The sequence below is a fragment of the Protopterus annectens genome, chromosome 7.part1, assembly GCF_019279795.1.
Source record: "Protopterus annectens isolate FY-2018-M chromosome 7.part1, PAN1.0, whole genome shotgun sequence".
NCBI lineage: Eukaryota > Metazoa > Chordata > Ceratodontiformes > Protopteridae > Protopterus > Protopterus annectens.
Window position 1 is genome coordinate 173640957 of NC_056740.1, and position 12721 is coordinate 173653677.

Below are 12721 nucleotides of genomic sequence, written 5' to 3' on the forward strand. Positions count from 1 at the left end.
ATATAAATTTCATCAGTCTCTATAATGCATTGTGTTTCATGTTTCCAATGCTTCTCAGCTACATCTGTACCATTTTCACAATCCCCAAAGCAACAGTATTGTATTGTTTAGTGTGCAGATCCTCAGCCATGAGTTTATCACATCTAGCAATGAGGAGGGTAACTATTTTCAGTTCTGTTTTACAGAACCTACATTTTTCTGTTTTCACCCATTTTTTCTTTAGACTTTGTAAACCAGAGTGAATGTAGCCCACTTTCTTGGGCCACCAGTATTAACCTTTCAACCTTTGATTTCAGTTCACGTTTCCTCCTTAACCATTCCTGGTCAAATCTTGGTCAACAGGAAGTTGTTCCAGAAGATCTTTATAATTGCCACTATACTTGTGAACCTTTCACTTTTCTTTCCTTTTCTTTTGGTCCTTTTATTTATATTATTTCCTTTTTCTGGCACTTTCAGTTTATATGTCTGATATTTGTCTACTTCAGGTTTGACTATTATTGACACTTTTTTTCCAGAATGCTTTTACTTAACTAAGCAAAAATGTCATTTGAGGCTAACTTCTAGTCATGCTATAGAACTTTCACTATGTTTTGATCTGATGAGGTCAGCTAATATGTATGCAGTCCCACGATTGCAGATCTGTACATGTAGTCAGTTTTGAGGAAGACCATACCTCTTGCAGAGACAGGTATGTAGAAATTTGGTATGCACTGATTTTTATATATTATTTAATAAGCATTAATCATATTTCATGTTTTCTTGTCTAACTGGTCCACTGCTTTTGGGGGCCACTACATCACACTAAAGTTGAAAGTTAGAAAAGGAAGATCACATTAATTTATAGCTTGAATTTTATCCCTAGATGTCAAAGCAGTTTTCAATATTAGCTTTAGTCTTCTGAAGTATTCCTTACTGAGCTTTATTCTCACTTGCTCATGTGTTGCTGTTGACCCTTCATCTATTCCCAGATATTTATACACCCCCTCTAGATCAAGTTTCTTTATATCATGTTTCTGTCCCAGACTGATATTTTCTTGGATCTACAGTTTTTCTTTTATAAATGTTGCATTTGCACATTTATCAGAACTAAATGTCATGCTTTTATCATCTGAGAAAATGTTAGCCATCTGTAATTGTGTTTTCATATGTTTGATGAGGTACAAAAGACTTATTTAAAAAATAGTTTTCTATGAGTTAAGCTATTACACAGAATAACCTATTAAGTAAACAACTTAATTGGTTAAGGGCAAAATGCAAGACAAAAACAGCAGTGGTGAAAAAAAATCACCCTGGGATATCCCCTTTGAATATTTATCCCAAGGATAATAACTTGTCTTTTGTCATGGCTTACCTGAAAAGTGGTTTGCCACAGTTTTATAGTCACTGTTATATAATTGATAAATATAGGGTGTATTTTATACATCTGTAAACAATCCATTATCTTCATGTTCTAGTGTCATGATTGATTTTTTCCCATGTAACTTATCCCATTTGCAACATAAGTCATTTTCTATTATGAATGTGAAAGAAATGTTATGTCTGCTTCTGTCTTGCACATGCAGCTCTGTAGACAGACTTCTAAATACCCAACAACATGTCTTTCCAGTTTTGTAGTACACTACTTGTTATTGCCTTCTTATTGTTTATTTATTATTTTTTACCTGTCCCTATTAAAAAACATTTTCCCACTCACATAGCATGATTCTGATGAAGTCCAACTACCAGGGCGAAAGGTCTAAAGTTTATCAATAAATTGTGGGTTTTGTTGCAGTTTGTTCCCGATTCCTTTCTTTTTAGTTGCAAGTTTATTGCGCTAAGCCTATCTTTCACTCACATACTTGTGCTTTTATGCCTCTCCTACATTTGGTTTCCTTATAACACCTCTAGTTAATTTCTTATGCTATGTTATTACTCCTAGGATTTTCTTTGTAGAAATAATAGTACATTCTGAGGTGGTCACTCCAATACTAAAATAAAAATCATTGTATTTGTGGTCTAAATACTTATTTTGAGGCACTATGAAATAATTTCTTACAATACTGATACATTCCATTATGCAATCTTTCATTCCATTTCATCCCCACCCAACCTTTTTATTTTAATTTACCCTGAACCAGGGTTACATATAACCACTTTTTTTATATTTAATAGGTTGTACCTTTATTGTATGATCATGGGCTGAATCTTGGTTTGTACATGGCAGATCATTAACTCATAATTATTTTTTCCACCACCAAGATAATATTGGCTTTGCAGACATTATTAACTGAGAAGATGACAGTCTTTTTCACATGCATCTGGTTTTATACAACACCTGGGATGTGATCTGACCAGGTGCTCTCTGAATGTAGCATTTTATTGTTTATGTATGTATATATGTATTTAATTTGTATTTATTTATTTATTTAAGGCAGCTAACATTGGCCACTAGCTGTTTGTTTTTACAATATTATTGACTTACCTTCTTTACTCTTACCTAAACGTTTTACTGTCCACTGTCCCCATGTTTATAAAATGATTACATCTTATGTCAAAAATGGGTTGTGTAAGTTCTTAAAATTATCTGTTATCAATATTACCTATTGCACCCTGGAGTTATTACATGTTACATACACCTCACTGCTAAATACTCAAAGGCATTTATAATCTCTTCATTTGATTCCACAGTGCCTCAGCTGTATGTAAGAGTGTTAAATGTATCTCTGTCTTCCAAATATCTTGAAAATATGCCAGCAATGAAAAGCTAGAATTTTTATCATGCTTTCTTTCTCAATTTGTTGGGAAAAAAATGACTGAAAAAATAATATCAGTCCATCTGCCTGACTTTTCTTTCAGAAGCATCATTTGTTCTAGATTGATATCAGTTTAAGATCAGACTAATTTGACCACCTTGTGATAATTTCAGTGTTAATGTTCTTCAAAACAAGTGTAACTGACTACTGAAGGGACCATTTTTCTTCATATTATCAGTAGCTGTGATTTTTTTTCATCATAAGTGTCTCCCTCAACATTTAAAATGCTTTATTCTATCTAAAGGTTAGTACTCATTGGCCAGGATCTTCACTGAGCAGAAGTTTACATGTGTTATGAAAAGAGTAAAAAGTTACTTTCTGGTCACCACTGGAATTTGTAAAGATCAGCTTTCGGATCCTTGCCACTTACTTAACTAACATGCTTTTATATAAAACTTAGAGGAGCGTAACTAGCTTTTCATCATGAAGAAAAGAGAATTAAATTATTTAAATTATTTCAATTCTGCTTAAATATTTAAGTTGCACTTAAAGTGGCTTGGTGTAGTGATACTACTTTGTACTTTTCTGTTCTTTTCCATCTGATTGCATTTTTTAGTTTCTTCTGGGACTTAGTCTTGCATTTAATTAGCAATTGTGGGAAGATTGTTTTTCTCTGCATTATTCTGCACTTCTATTTCCACAAGTAGAATTATTTGTAAAAGGCTATCCATTTGTGTTTTAAACCCTGCTGGGCCATATCTTGTATACTAATACTTCCAGATTTGTGCCTTAGTCATTTATTACTGATTTTTTTCCTCACAAACAGTGCAACTAAGCACAAAAAAGAAAAATCTAGCAAAGCTAGACTTTCTACTGTGTGATACCTTAAACCTCTTGTATCAGAGGCAACATGGGATATATGCAAATTACCCTTTAATGATATCATGTGTTTCAGCTAAATGGCAATTCTAAATGCCCATAACTTTTTCTTTTACTTAAATTTTTAAGTCTATTTATGGACAATTTCAGGCCAATAAACCCAAACCCTCTAGCTGTGGACATGCATGTTTCTGCCTTCTTATGGCATCATCAGCACAGCATAAAATGAATGTTTGACATTTGGAAACACAGGCTTGTTGTACCCAACTGATATCCATAAATATTACATAATCTACAAATCAGCACAGCATAAGAGGAATGTTTGACTTTTGGAAACACAGGGTTGTTGTACCCACCTGATATCCATAAATATTATGGTATTTACAAAATAACCCAACTAACAAACTAAAAACTATGAGTAAAAAGGTCACACATGAAAACCAATTGGTTAAAAAACACAAAAATAAAAATCTAGCAAAATCTAGGCTTTTTACTGTGTGATACTGTAAATTTCTGCATGGGCTGGTGCCTTAAACTGTAGTAGAAGTTCAATAGTGAGAGAATTGTCTCTGTTCCACTTTGTGCCTTATTGCTTTTACATTCTGCTTATCATTTACCTGGTTGCATTCTGTTCTGCACCTTCCCCCAACACATAAAGTTTCTGAAAGAGCTCCAATATTTATTTGATAGGATGTCTCTCTTGATTGCCTGCTTGTTATTTGAAATTTTCTCCCAACCCACCTACCATTTTGCTGTTGTTGCTTTATAAGGCTGTATCTGTAGCAAGGGAGCCCGCAGGATTTTTTGCAGGGGGGTGCAAACTCAGAGCCCCACCCACATGGCTCTCCCCGCCCCCTGCCAACACAGCCCCGCCCAAGTCCACCCACCCCAAGCCCCGCCCACACAGCCATTCCAGTGTCCCATTACTTGGCTATTTCTCCCCATTTGCCGTAGACAATGTTCAAATCTCTGTGTGCATACTGTTTTATGCTTTAGTTCTACAATGATTACAGGCAGTTGGATTTAATTTACAACTTTTATTTCAAATATTATAGCCGAAACACTGAGACATTTACTAAACCTAAACAAAGCAATAGTCTTACAATGAAAACAGACTTGGCATTAAAGCTTCTCTACTTTTGAAACTCACATTCAATGAAACAGCATTGAAACCCACATTCAAAGAAAATGCATCTGGCCAGTGGCAGGTTATTTACCTTTGAACTGTTTTCAAGCAATAGGCTCCTTGCACACTGTTAGGGCCATGCAAAAGTTTCGATTTACCTGATTGTATTAATTATAATATATAATTGAATTATATCCCTTGTATTATACAGCAGCACTTTTGAGTGTCTCTGCCGAAGTAAAAGTAATCTGAATAATTCCACATTAAAGATATATGAAAATAATGATGTTGTTGCTAGAAAACTGTATATTTCAGTGTTTCATCTACAAATTCAGTGCCTGCTGCCGTCAAAGAATAAATTGCCTATGTTAAATTAAAAAAATGGTAAGCTGGTATATTGCAATAGAAAATGGATGGCAAGCTGAAAAACAGGTTCACAGTTATTAGGCATCTCATCCAAAGGAGGACATCCTCAGGACTGCAGCATACAAATGTACGTGCTGTAGGAATAGAACCTCAAGCCTCTACATTAAGATGCAAGTATTCTACTTGTGGTGCTACTAACATAGCTTTAAAACTTTATACCACAATAGAGATACCATTTGCTAAATAAAACAGTTGCACGTTGTAAATAGACTTGGCATGAGCAGCAATAAACTTTGCTTCCCTTAAAACTCGCAGTTCCTTGAAAATGCACTTGAATTCCACCTGTTAACTCTAACTTGGGCATTTCACTTTCTCTCACAAACATACCACACCCATCAAGGCCTCAACCTTAGTGCAAGAAATCTGGACAAAGCCTAAAATAAATAGGGACAAATTATAAATATGGCTCTCAAACTTAGAAAATTGCAAGAGTAACAGGATTTGTTTTAGTATGCATTTTTCTAAATATGACATCTAAAACTGAAATGTCTCATTATCTAGCAACTGCAATCCTTTTTAGGAGGAATATGGGGCAAAAATCTGGACATTATGCAAAAACCTGGACAGCTGAGGGGTATGCTACCTCCCTCTTGTATACACACACACACCCCAAATAATTCTGGTCAAACTTGAATTCGTTCTGGGAAGGTTGCACTGAATGGCACCGTGCTTGATCTGAAGTGGGTGAAATCCTGGTAGCCAGTGATAACTGTGATCTGAAGCTCAGCAATGTGGAGCATTAAAGCATTTTTAGCAGAGCATTGATTCATCACTACCTATTGTGTTTGCACATAAACTGTAGTTATTTCAAACATTTGCCTTTTTTTGATTACTACAGAGTACATTTACCCACCAGAGCTGTTGTGTTTTGACTTCAAAGTGGAGCTTAACTAGTTGTTGCAGGGCTTGGCTTTTAAGTAAGGTAGCAATGCTTATTTACCATATACCATTAAAGCCACCCAACTACAAGTGTACTAACACAGAGACACTGCTATAAGACACTGGTCTCCAATAAAATGTAATGAGCTTCTGAAAATACTGTAATCCTGTCCTTTTATTACAAATACTGTCATATGCATTTCAATAGCCAAGGCTTATACATTATCTAGTTATGTAAATATTCTCTGCATGGCAACAACAAAAGGCTTTCAATGCTGGTAATTCTTTAACAATATGCTTACTAAAGCTTACTTGCATCTTAGAATCTCCGACAAGCTTACCTGATGTTCATTAAACCATGGCTACTTAAACAGAGCAACAGGGCACTGTGACAGCATGCAGTTCCTGAATAATAAGAAGCATAAATCAACAGTATAAAAATCTGATAGAAAACCAGAACATTCTGCAAAATCAAGGACAGATGAAAAGCCACGGTCATATTTGTGATCCACCTTGGATGAGGGAATACTCTGCACACTTACACTGCATAACTGTTCCTTGCCTTCCTTGGACACATCCAGAGCCACTACAATGGGGGGTGGGGTGCAATAAGTATGCCATAATTTGAAATGTCATAGTGATGGCTCTGACACTCATACCTCTCAACTTCAGAGCAAGAAATCTGGACAAAGCCATACATAGAACTAGAAGTGGGACACAGGCCCAAAAATAAGGCCAATGTTTAAATATTGCTCTTATTAACTTAGATAATAGAACAGTAGTAGATCTTGCATTAGTACAAATTTTCTGAAGGGTATAAAATCTGAAACAAATGTCTGCCATTATTTTCTAACTTCAATCTTTAATGACTTGCCACTAATTTGCCAGAAAACCACAAGTTTATGAAAAATGGACCAAAATGTGATGCAAAATACCTGTCAAAAAGGGACACCTTTTAGTATTAACATTAACTTGAGCAGCTAACAGAATAAGAGCATCTACATGCATTTCTGAAATAAAAGTAATCTATAACTCTGATCATTACAGTTATATATAATTGTAAACCCTCCACATTTTCTTCCAAAATTGCCATTTTGGAGGAGGGATTATTAGAGGAGAGCAACATTTTGAGCCAAAATTGGGGACAATTGAGGGGTTTGGATATTCCTAATCTACAAAGTGATTTGCACATACCTCTCAACCTATTAATGCAGGAAATCTGGACAAGGCCAAATATATTGGGGAACATACAAACACTACTAAAAATTGCTCTTGTATAAACTTAAGAGTCTTGCATTAGCATGCATTTTTCTGAAGGTTATGATGTCTGAAACTCAATGTGTCATTTAGTGACTTCATTCCTAAATGATTTGCTAGAAAACCACAAATTTTATGAGGAACAAACCAAAAATAAGAAGCAAATATCTATTAATTCTGCAAAGATATGGACAACTGAGAGGTATAGTTCAATCGGGCTGTTTGCTACCCCTCACAAAATCATGGTCAAATGGAGCCCCCCCTGCATCCATTCCAATGTCCCATTCCTTGGTTATTTTGCCCCATTTACCATAAACACAGTAATGTGCATACTGCTTTACTTCTGCGATGATTTAGGATTTCATTTGAAAGTTTTATTTTGCATTTTACAGCACAAACCCTAATACATATCTGTTAAAAAAGCAATGCAGTCTCACAATGAAAATAGACTAACATTAAAACGTCTCTGCCCTTGAAACAGCATTGAAACCCACATTCAAAGAAAATACATTTTGCCAGTGGCAGATAAATATTAACTCTGGGCTGTCTTCAAAATTATAGGCCCCTCGAACATAACATACACATGCTCTTTGATACACCTTCCTGACTGTATTACATTATATTCCTTGTACAATACAATACAGTACAGTTGTTAGAGGGCATTTTAAATTTATTGTTTTGGACATTTTTCCAGTAAACAATGAAACAAAATGCATACACCAATGACAAAACTGCCCATTTCAGAACATTCCCATCATAAAAAGTCTACTCAACCTTCTATAGTCCACCAGTATCAGTAAAAAATATGCACAATCTCTGAAGTAGTAAAATCCACATTAAAGAAATTTGTAACTAATAAAGAGGTTGCTGCTAGCAAACAACTTTATATGTCATTGTTTAATCTACAAATAAAGTGCCTGTTACCCTTGAAGAATAAATTGCCTTTGTTGCATGCAATAAAAAATGATAAGCTAGTAATACTGCAATAGGGAATGGATAGCAAACTGATAACAGGTTCATAGTTACTAGGTATCTTTACCAAAAGGACTGCAGCATCCACCCCCTTTACAACACAGCACAGTATCAGCAATGCATCTACCTACTGTGGGAGTAGAGCCCACAGCCTTCAGCATCAAAAGCAAGTACACTATCTGTTGTGCTATTAACAATGCAAACAGACTAAACATAAGCAGCACTAAACTTTTGCTCGCCTGCAGCTCTCAGCTCGTAAAATCTACTCGACACTCAGCTGTATCTCTGAACTTTGCAGCACAAGAAATCTGGAAAAAGCCAAAATTTATTGGGGGGGGGGACAAAAGGCCAAAAACCGGGGACACATTTTAAACATTGCTTGTATAATGTTGGAAAGTTGCTAGAATAAAATGCTGCATTACCACCATACATTTCACTGCCACGTCTTGAACCCAGGGGACCCTGTGCAAAACAGTCAGAGCAACATACCACTACACAAATCAGCTGTTTTGTGAAAGAGGAAGACTGAAACTTAAATGGCTACCATTTAGTGAATTCAGTTCTCACCATAGCACAGCTGTCAACCACTTAGCACAAAATACCTGAACAAAGCCAATAATGGGTGAATACAGCCCCCAAACATTCAGTGAATTCAGTTCTCACCATAGCTCTCAACCTCTTAGCAAAAACACATGGACAAAGCCAGTAATGGGGAATATAGCCCCAAACATATTCAGTGAATTCAGTTCTTACCGTAGCTCTCAACCTTAGCACAAAACCTGGATGAAGCCAATAAATACCTGAACAAAGCCAATACTGGGTGAATACAGACCCCAAACATATTCAGTGAATTCAGTTCTTTCCATAGCTCTCAACCTTAGCACAAAACCTGGATGAAGCCAATAATGGGGGGGGGGGTTATTGTCATACAGGAGAGCTTCAAATAAATATTTCTTATTAGTAAGTACTATCTTGGGTGTTTATTTTAAACATATGTATTTCTACTCCTTTTCATGAATTTACAATGCATTTCTTGGAATACAGCACAATTTCCACTACAATTTCCCTGTGAGACAGATAACCCTTGAGCCACTGAAGGACTTTGAGAGGCCATAGAAGGAAAGTTCATATATCAGTTTTTGGTGGCAAACAAATGTCAATAGCCTTTGACATGTAAAGGAATAGAGCAGAGTCCAGAGTGCCTGAGTTTCTGTTTTGACTGACTGTGGCAGTAAAACTCGGAAGGGCAGAAGCAGCGTTATGGCTGTGTTAGGCAGAAGAAATTGCAGTCTAACACATTTCAGAAGCTGTGAATGAATGCATGTTTCCAGGACTTCTCATAGTGGAGATAACAATGCTAGGGGCCTGTAGTGTATCAGGTTAGTGGAAGTTTATGTACAGGTAAGCTCATAGATTTTTTTCTCAGGATTTTGATACATAGATTTTTATTTTTTTTTTGATAGAGCTATTTATGAGAATAGACGTGGGGTAAGCCGGTACATCTGCTGCTGTTTTGATGCATTCATAAGATAGCTGGTCAGAGGATGTAGCAGTAGTACATTTTAGACTACAGAGATTATTTTTGATGGTCAATGAGGAGACTAGTTTAAAAAAGGAAGGCTCAGAAGTGTGATTTCTTACCATATTTAATACTGTATTTAGCTCATTTTCTAAGCATCCGAAATGTAGGTCAGCTGATTCTTTATTCTGTATCCAAGTTTTCTAGGCTTTATCTCTGCATGGATATTTTAAGTTTTTAGTTAGCTATGAAGTAGAGTTGGCTTGTACTGTTTTTGTTCTGAGTGGGATATGTTTATTAAGGATATAGAGATAGAGCTTGTTACATTCTATGTCAGCATCTAGTTATAGTGTTTTTAAGGATGTCCCAGCTGCACCTGTGTAGAGTATTAATAAAAGCTTTTATTTGGAAGTTAGAGAGATTTTGCATGTTGTTAAAATGACGGTTCTAATGATATGGGTACTGAGTTCTGATTGCAAAGGTTGGAAATTGATTGAATAAGGTTGCAGGCAGTGCAATTGAAAAGCAAGTGCAACTGCAAGTATTTTAATAATAGTAAAAATATGTATAACTGTGTACTGTGTACAATGTTAGTTCCTTTCTTAGGTAGTAGTATTAAAAAATAGCAAGAAAAGACATAGCTATCATGCATTTAGTAGTAAATACACATATTTAATGGAATCTACTTTGATCCATTGATAAACCACTTAATCACATTCCCAGTTCAGACAAACCTCACTTTAAGGAAAGCACTGACTGCCGGCATCCTTTCCCTGAGAAAGGAACCACTTGGCCACCATGACAAAAAAACCCACATGGACCAAAACTAAACCTACCAAAGTGGGGAGGGGGTTCAACCCCCCCAATAAAATATTCCAATTCTGAGATCGCACTTCATTGCAGAAAGGGCAAAGTTCACAATGGTGGCCAAGTGGCTCTTTTCTCAGGCAAAGGATGTCAGACATCTGTGCTTTCATTAAAGCGAAGTTTTGCTGAACTGGGAATGGGAAAGTGAGTTTCGATTAAGTGGTTTTTCGATGTATCAAAGTAGATCCATATAATGATGTACATATACATATATCCTATACTCATGACAAGGACATGGGAGAAAAAAATAGCACATATTTACTAATATACAGATATAGCTTTACACATTTTCTCTCATCAGAGCAGCTGAGGTGTAAATTACTGTCCATTTTTAGCAAGTATGGACTTCCTAAGAAATGCAACTCATGATGCAACTCAAAATGTGACGAGTTTAGTCACTTACTTCTTCATAAACACTCAACATGGAAGCATTTTTTAAATTAGACTTCAGGTAACAAATAAGTAAAATTCATTTGAAGTTTAGCGTAGAGGATTAAGGCTATGGGTTGATAAATATGTTTCATCCTGTGGTCCTGAGTTTGATTCTGTCAGTTTCCATTTGACTGCTCTGAACAAGACACTTAACCAGCTAGTGAACTTGAAAAGGGACAGATGTGCCTAACTAGTTTATCCAGATAAGTAACTCTATAACAAACTCCTGATTCGTACTTGCCATCCCATGTTTTTAAGTGAAAGCTGTTGCCATAAAGTCATCTTTGAATTGATGAAGATGATGAACGTTTAGCATGCAGGGCTCAGAGGATGATGATGTACACATGATGAATAGGAAGACACTGACCCTGTATCCACTGCTTGTATACTCATGGAAACATTCTGCTTCAGCTTTACAAATAAATGTACTCCCTATCCCAAAATACATCCCTCCCCAACAAAATTAACTGTATTCAGGTTATACCAGCCTTTGCCAAAACCAGAAGCAACAGTTCCATGGGTCTTGATACTAAGCATCACTTAGTCAAACCCCACATAAATCATTGTAACCTTAGCCTACTCATGAGAGCAGTGCTGTACCTAGTTCTCCTGGTGCCCTGGAACAAGAAGCCATGGCTAAATCCAGCACAGGGACTGACACACACACGCACACACACGGACACACACACGGACATACACCCTAGGCACAGTCTGGAACATCACAAAGTCACCTACCTGGATGTTAGATATGGGAATATAATGGAGGTTAAAGTAGACTAAAGTAAACAAACACAGAGCAAATATGGAGAGAAGGCAGCCTAGCCAGAAAACAGACTGCAGGACAAAGAGTTGTTGTAGCAGTACATTACCCTGTAAATCAGCATTAGCAATTGAAACAGGAATACTAAACAATTTGTCAGGAGGGAAAAATCACATTTACAAGGTTATAATGAGGAAATATCAGCAAAAAATTATAAGCATAACCCCCTGACATAATAAAACAAATGCAATTGCAAGTTCATCACAGCAGCAGCTGCACTGATAACCTTAGGACAAACTAAAACTGAAAGAATAACTTTACTGCAGCATCATAATCTATGCAACACATTTTCAGCATCATAATTTGGGCACTTTTCAGTCCACTCTGCACAAAATCTCAACATATTTGTTTCTTTAAGTCAAGAATATCTGTATTCCTTCACATTATCCAGGCAGACCTTTACAAAAACTTGATTCGGAATGTGGAAGGGCTGATGCAAGCTATATAGTGTGATAACAGCTAGTTGCTGGACCCTTGAATTGTAAACCTCACTTTAATTATTTTTTTTTTTTTTACTAACCAGAATATGTGCAATAAACTGTGGAGAAATGGTACTACAGAATATATGTACATTTCACACATGCATACATTCAAGCATGCAGGCATGGTACTACAGACACACACACACACACACACACACACACACACACACACACACACACACACACACACACTACCTTACTAAAGCTGCCCGTTTCAGTTCCCGCTCCACTAAAGCGTCCCATCTTCCGCCGGTTTCAGTTCCCGCTCGCTAACAAAGGGAAGGGCCCCATCTTCAGTAAAGTCCTGTAAACCGTTTCAGTTCCCGCACG